Source organism: Bison bison, unplaced genomic scaffold, assembly GCF_000754665.1.
Source record: "Bison bison bison isolate TAMUID 2011002044 unplaced genomic scaffold, Bison_UMD1.0 scf7180017864471, whole genome shotgun sequence".
Classification (NCBI taxonomy): domain Eukaryota; kingdom Metazoa; phylum Chordata; class Mammalia; order Artiodactyla; family Bovidae; genus Bison; species Bison bison.
In genome coordinates this window covers 20006478-20014138 of record NW_011495032.1, presented here as the reverse complement: position 1 = coordinate 20014138, position 7661 = coordinate 20006478, and the positions used below count along the sequence as shown (strand labels likewise).

General features: G+C 41.6%; 1 protein-coding gene and 1 long non-coding RNA gene across 4 annotated transcripts in view; one reads left to right on the top strand and one right to left on the bottom strand.

Annotated features, from left to right (window-relative positions):
* The window catches only part of LOC105003615, a 3821-nt gene extending 1630 nt beyond the window's left edge, over positions 1-2191 (bottom strand). The window contains exon 1 of the long non-coding RNA XR_827131.1: positions 8-2191. This is a non-coding gene — a long non-coding RNA (uncharacterized LOC105003615). The remainder of the gene's footprint in view (positions 1-7) is intronic.
* ANKRD44 (ankyrin repeat domain 44) overlaps positions 1-7661 on the top strand; it is a 314767-nt gene that overhangs the window by 44085 nt on the left and 263021 nt on the right. The window lies entirely within an intron of this gene.

Here is a 7661-nt window from a genome sequence, read left to right as displayed (position 1 = left end):
AGAGAGCCTGACTCCTTAGCAGGGACGTGAAGCCCTTCATTCTGGTCCTCACCTGCATCTCATCCTCAGCTCCTATCCTACCAACCCCCCAACTCCTGTTTCAGCCACACATCTGTTTTCTTGTGTTCATGGGCTTCTCACTTGTGAGCAGCAGCACAGCCTCACTCCTTGGTATATTTGGAAACGTGGGGAGCATTCCGTTAGTTATCATAATGGTTGGGAGTTGCTGCCAGTGAATAGCGGCCGGGGTCAGAGATGGCAAACATCCTGCAGCGTGTGAGACATTGTCTCCAAGGGGAATTTGCCCCCTCCCTGCCAAATTGCAGTAGCCACCCTGTTGAGAAACAGAATGGGGCTGTGGCATGCCTCTCTCCTTTGTATCTGTCATTCTCTTGGCCTGAGATGCCCCTCCTCGGCCTCATCCCGGGGAGATCGTACATATTCTTTGAATTCAAGCTTAAAAAATGCCACCTCTATCTGAAGCTTCCCACGCCCATTTCATACGGAAGATAATTGGTTCCCCCTACTTTGTTCCAGGGCACTTGTACCTCGAGTGGAGCACTTCTCTGAGCTTGCCTTTCCCTGTGAAAGGGCCAGTCTTACTCAGCTTTGTTCTCCCTACTCCTGGCAGGGGGCTGGCAGGTGCTGTTGTGGGGTCACCATAAGGTAAAGAGGGTGGATTGGCTGAAATGAATGAAACCTGTAGCCTTGCAGCTGTGCAGTTCTTAGATTGGGTTTTACTTGCTGCACTTGAATTTTGTTTTTTCTTTCCTTCTTCCCTGCCTCTCTTTTTTCCTTTAACAATTGTAGCTTCTCTAACTCGGGCATGCGCTTCTTCGTTACTACAGATTGGCTGTCTTCCACAGTTATAGTCATCTGTGGTTCCTCGAGGCATCTAAGAATTGAAATAGATCTTGGCCATCTTTGTTCCTGAGGTGTGACTGCAGTAGTTACAGCTCCAGTTTCCTAGGCAACAGCCTTCTGGTTTTGAGTAGCGTGTTTCTCTTAGTGGATCTTTATTTGGAGAGAGGAGTCTTACGGCTTCTATCTCCATGTTCAAACTCTCTGTGCTTTATTGCTTATGAAAGGCCAGTTTACATTGGAATAGGGCAAGGATAAAATATTACTCTGCTCTGGCAATTTTAACACTTTTTATTGAAGCGTACTATACATACAGAAGAGAACACATAAGTGTTCTCTTAACATACCTGTATAAGTAGCACCCAGATCAAGAAACGATGCCTCAAAGCTTAATGATTTTTCATGGAACTGTTAGATTTTTTTTCTAATGTGCATTTCTTATTTTATCTAAGAGTCACATTTCTTTCCCAAACCGATACTAATCTAAGATCCTGTAAAATGGGGCCTGATTTAAGATCCTTGGGCATCCAAACCACAGGTTAACTAGGAAGCTTTAGGTCATTCCTATTTAACATATTATTTAAAAATAATAGTTTTCCAGCATTAGGAAGGTTCCCCGTAATTCAGCTGCTTCAGTTTGAAGGACTCACTCTGCTCTTTGAAAGCAGCACATACTAGGAAGGCCTCAATCCAGGCTAATTCCTCAGTGTAGGCTGATCCCATGAAACAGGTACTTGGAAACAGAGAGGCCCCTCTCCTCATCCCATTCCCTTATCTCTTAGAGCCTGTACTGTTACTTGAGACACTCTGCTAAGTTGTGGTTGACTGGCTTTTAGTCAAATAATAACTCAGAAATGGCCAATTTTAAGCTATTCACAATAGGGAGAAATGACAACCCTACAGAAAGGGAAGGGTGGTAAACGTGATAAAAGCATGAAAGAGCTAAAAATTGCATTAAAAATTCTGTAGTGATTTAATATTTTAAAGCACACAAAGGCATCTTTGAAATATTTGATGTACACAAAGTTGACCCTTTGCTGTTGGCAGAGTGTGCTATTATGCTATTTATAATCTTTTTAAGAAGATAAGAGAGGGTGCTACTACACATTTTAAGGAAATCTCCACCTGAAATGGCTAAAATAAAAAAAAGCATTTCTGCATTTATTGAGTGCTAAACTTTTATTCATTTATTCATCTATTATAATATGTAATGAGCACCTGTTATGGGCTGGGCACTGTTATAGGTGCTGAAGATGTACTGTACAGTCCATGGAATTCTCCAGGCCAGCCTACTGGAGTGGGTAGTCAGTTCCCTTCTCCAGGGGATCTTCCCAACCCAAGGATCCAACACAGGTCTCCCGCGTTGCAGGCAGATTCTTTTCTAGCTGAGCCACCAGCAAAGCCCAATACTGAAGTGGGTAGCCTATCCATTTTCCAGTGGATCTTCCCAACCCAGGAATAGAACTGGGATCTCCTGCATTGCAGGCAGATTCTTTGCCAGCTGTTTATTCATTTCTTCATCTATTAATAGTAATATGTAATGAGCACCTATTATGGGCTGGGCACTGTTCTAGGTGCTGAAGATATACTCCACAGCAAAACACAAAATCCCTGCCCTCTTGGACATTAATGTAGAAGACTAGGCTATCTAGAGCAAATAATCCTCTATGACTTGAAAGGGTCAAACTTTTTTCTTCGTTATGTTGAATAGATCATATAGGGAGTTTTTCTATGTTGCAAATAGACTAAATGGAAGAGATTATTTCTAAGTTCTTTTTAAACTTTTTTATTTATTTTAAATTGGACGATAATTGCCTTACAATATTGTGTTGGTTTCTGCCGTATGTCAACATGAATCAACCATAGGGATACATATATCCCCACCTTCTTAAACCTCCCTCCGTCTTCTTACCCCAAAACTGACTGTTTGAATGTCATATACCACATTGAAAGTCTTTTTGGAGCTTGACTTACCCCAGTTGTTGTTGTTGTTTTTTATCATAACAGGAAGTAGGAAGTGGTCTTTTTTTTGTTTGTTTTGCAGGTAGGGAAATGGCAAAACCCAGGTGTGTAATGACTTGCCTGAGGTATGCAAGGGCTAGTGACACTCTTCAGTGCTCAGACTGGAAGGTTTTCCACTTCCAAGTTCAAGTCCCTGGGTTGGGACCATTGTTCAGTGTGTAAAGAAAAAGTGTGGAAAAAGTCAAAAATTTTTAAAAGGTTACAAAAATGGAATGATTTGACGTTCGTGTAATCAGCCTTAAAATGAATTCCTTACCTGTGGCTTTCTGGGTCAGATAGCAGCCTTGAGACCTGCTTGTGAATTAGTGGCTTAACTGGCTCTCAAAAGGGTATAATTTCAACTGTAATCTTCCTCCCCCTCCCTCCCCGCTGGCATGCTTATAGAAAGCTCTTAGCTGTTGTTTGGGGCTTTCTAAATGATGGAAATGAAATAACTACCACAGCTTTTATTTTGGTCCTTAATCAGAAAGAACTGAAAATGGTGGCGTTTGGTGGAAAATTCTTTAGGTGGTCACCTCTGGTTGGTCCCCTAAAAGACTGTTTGTTCAGCCTGGTTGAGCAGCCACTACCCCTCAAATAGATTCCACCTGCCCGAGCAGACATTTTGCTGCCTTTATCATACAGCTTTCCCCTGGCCTATGTCCAGTTTACTAAAGTTCATTTTTTTTTTTTACAGGGATATGTCATATGCTCTATGGAATATAAATTCAAGATGGATTTTTAATTACCTTAAGCCAGATATGTTTTAAATTTTAGCTCTTGGAGGGTATGGTAAAATACTTTCACTGCTGGAAGTTCAATTTGTGAAAACATAGGTGGTTTGGATTAGAACTCTTACATTATGCTGCTAATAAAGCCAAAGAGTTGAAACAGTATTAAACCCCCTTTCTTTTCTTTTCTTTTTTTTTTTAAAACTTGAAGTATAGTAGATGTACAGTATTAATGTTAAAGGTATACAGTATCAGTTCAGTTCAGTCGCTCAATTGTGTCCGACTCTTTACGAACCCATGAATCGCAGCACGCCAGGCCTCCCTGTCCATCACAAACTCCCGGAGTTCACTCAGACTCACGTCCATCAAGTCAGTGATGCCATCCAGCCATCTCATCCTCTGTCGTCCCCTTCTCCCCCTGCCCCCAATCCCTCCCAGCATCAGAGTCTTTTCCAATGAGTCAACTCTTCGCATGAGGTGGCCAAAGTACTGGAGTTTCAGCTTCAGCATCATTCCCTCCAAAGAAATCCCAGGGCTGATCTCCTTCAGAATGGACTGGTTGGATCTCCTTGCAATCCAAGGGACTCTCAAGAGTCTTCTCCAACACCACAGTTCAAAAGCATCAATTCTTCGGCACTCAGCCTTCTTCACAGTCCAACTCTCACATCCATACCTGACCACAGGAAAAGCCATAGCCTTGACTAGACGGACCTTTGTTGGCAAAGTAATGTCTCTGCTTTTGAATATGCTGTCTAGGTTGGTCATAACTTTCCTTCCAAGGAGTAAGCGTCTTTTAATTTCATGGCTGCAGTCACCATCTGCAGTGATTTTGGAGCCCAAAAAATTAAGGTCTGACACTGTTTCCACTGTTTCCCCATCTATTTCCCATGAAGTGATGGGACCAGAGGCCATGATCTTAGTTTTCTCACTGAGCTTTAAGCCAACTTTTCCACTCTCCTCTCTCACTTTCATCAAGAGGCTTTTGAGTTCCTCTTCACTTTCTGCCATAAGGGTGGTGCCATCTGCATATCTGAGGTTATTGATATTTCTCCCGGCAATCTTGATTCCAGCTTGTGCTTCTTCCAGCCCAGCGTTTCTCATGATGTACTCTGCATATAAGTTAAATAGGCAGGGTAACAATATGCAGACTTGACATACTCTTTTTCCTATTTGGAATCATTCTGTTGTTCCATGTCCAGTTCTAACTGTTGCTTCCTGACCTGCATATAGGTTTCTCAAGAGGCAGGTCAGATGGTCTGGTATTCCCATCTCTTTCAGAATTTTCCACAGTTCATTGTGATCCATACAGTCAAAGGCTTTGGCATAGTCAATGAAGCACAAATAGATGTTTTTCTGGAACTCTCTTGCTTTTTCCATGATCCAGCAGATGTTGGCAATTTGATCTCTGGTTCCTCTGCCTTTTCTAAAACCAGCTTGAACATCTGGAAGTTCATGGTTGACGTATTGCTGAAGCCTGGCTTGGAGAATTTTGAGCATTACTTTACTAGCGTGTGAGATGAGTGCAATTGTGCAGCAGTTTGAGATTTGTTTATTTTTGTTATTTTCATTACTCTAGGAGGTGGGTCAAAGAAGATCTTGCTGTGATTTATGTCAAAGAGTGTATTGCCTACGTTTCCCTAGGAATAAACAACCACATGACCTAGCAGTCTCACTATTGGGCATATACCCTGAGAAAACTACAATTCAAAAAGACACATGTACTCCAACGTTCATTGCCAGACTGCTTACAATAGCCAGGACATGGAAGCAACCTTAGATGACCATCAGCAGATGAATGGGTAAAGAAGTTATAGAACATATATCCAATGGAATTTTACTCAGCCATACGAAGGAATGAATTTGAGTCAGTTTTAGTGAGGTAGATGAACCTAGAGCCTGTTATACAGAGTGAAGTAAGTCAGAAGGAGAAAAACAAGTATATACTAACACATATATATGCAATCTGGAAAAATAGTACTGATGAACCTATTTACAGAGAATAAATGAAGACACGGGCATAGAGAGTGGACTGGTGGACACTGTAGGGGAAGGAGAGGGTGAGACAAACTGAGAAAGTAGTATTGACACATATATCCTGTCATGTGTAGAATAGATAACTAGCAGGAGGCTGCTGCTACTGCAAAAAAAGGGAGCCCTGACACACGGTGACATGTAGAGGGCTGGAATGGGGGTGGAGAGGTATAGATGTATGTATGTGTTCATATATATACATATATAATTATGACTGATTTGCATTGATGTACGGCAGAGACTGGGCTTCCCGTGTGACTCAGTTGGTAAAGAATGTGCCTGCAGTGCAGGAGACCTGGGTTCGATCCCTGGGTTGGGAAGATCCCCTGGAGGAGGAAATGGTAACCCACTCCAGTACTCTTGCCTGGATAATCCCATGGCTAGGGAAGCCTGGCGAGTTATAGTCCATAGGGTCACAAAGAGTTGGACAGAACTGAGCACGCACACAGTGTGCTCACGCACACAGGGCAGAAACTACCACACTACTGTAAAGCAATTGTCCTCCAATAAAAAAATGTGTCGGTGTACACACATATGAAAGAAAACCACGGTGCCTTCTGTTTAAGGAACAGGTATCACAACAAAAGATAGTGGTTGGGTTCAAAGTGCTTCAAGAGATGTATTAGGATACTGGTTTGGTGAAAATAACAGTTTATTTCATTCGCATCTATACTGGTCAGAACATAAGCAGACCAAGGCTGATAAGATGGCTTTATGATGTTGGTGATAACTGTTCTTTCTGTCTTATCACTTTGCCCTCTCTACCCCACATCTTCCATCTTCCAGCTAAGATGGCTGCTTGAGTTTCTATTACTGTGGCAAAAGGGAACAGGAAAAGGGAGGACAATCTCCGTTCCTTTTAGAAAAGTGACCTAGAGGGTGCAAACATCGTGTGGCTCATATTCCGTTGCTCAGAACCAATCACATGACTACTTCTCTGCAAGGGAGGCTAGAAAATGTAATCTTCATGGATGCGGCCATGAGCCCTGCTATGCCTTCTGTTTCTTTACAAGAGAGGGACAGTGGGTATCCGGGAGGACAACTATGAGCCTCTGCTGCACAAGAATAACAGCATGTGTTCTTCAGCATTGCTACACAACTATGGCTTTTAGGCAAATTCAAACTTGATAGTATACTTTTTAACAAGGCATAATTCTAATTCACAAACAGCACCAGAACATATCATGCAATGTTTGTATCTTAGTGTATTGCTCAGACATCCATGTTAGGAAAGGAAATTTTGAATACATTGTCATTCTATTTGTTTATTTACTGTATAATTTATTTAGGGTGTTGTGCCAATCTCTGCTGTATAGCAAAGTCAGTCAGTTGTACATATATATATATATATTCTTTTTTTATATTCTTTTCCAAATTATAGTTTATCACAGGACACTGAATATAGTTCCTGGTGCTGTGCATTAGCACCTTGTTTTTTATCCATTCTAAACGTAATAGTTTGCAGCTACCAATCCTAAACTCTTAGTCCATCCCTCTTCATCCCCCCTCCCCCTTGGCATGAATGTATTGTCATTCTTAAGTTAAAAGTAATTATACTTTCTTTAAATGGTTTTTTTTTTGGTGGGAGGTAGAGAATGGACTCATTTTGGCAAGTTGGAATTTTCACACGGAATTTCCATTAGCACAAATCCATATGCATCAAAATGAGAAAAGGCTTCAGAAAGGGGAGTAGGTCAGAATTTTTCATTCTGGATGGGAATGTGACTCTGCAGTTGTCAGTGGTCTGTAATTAGGGCCGACTTGGTGATGCAGATCCTAGGAAGGAAGCCAAACCATTACAAACTCATTTACAACTCCCCCACCCTTTGTGAGTAACCATATTAATAAGTAATTTTAGGGTCTGGGTTCTTAAATAATTTGATTAAAATATAAGAGTGATGTCTCATGTTTCTCTACAAGAAGATAGTGCTAGAATGCTCTGCCATTTCTTTTTTCTGGCTACTTCCTGCCTGGATTTCATTTACTGTTCTCTACCCGGAATGCACTGTCAGAGAGAACCACTGTATGGCCAGGAAG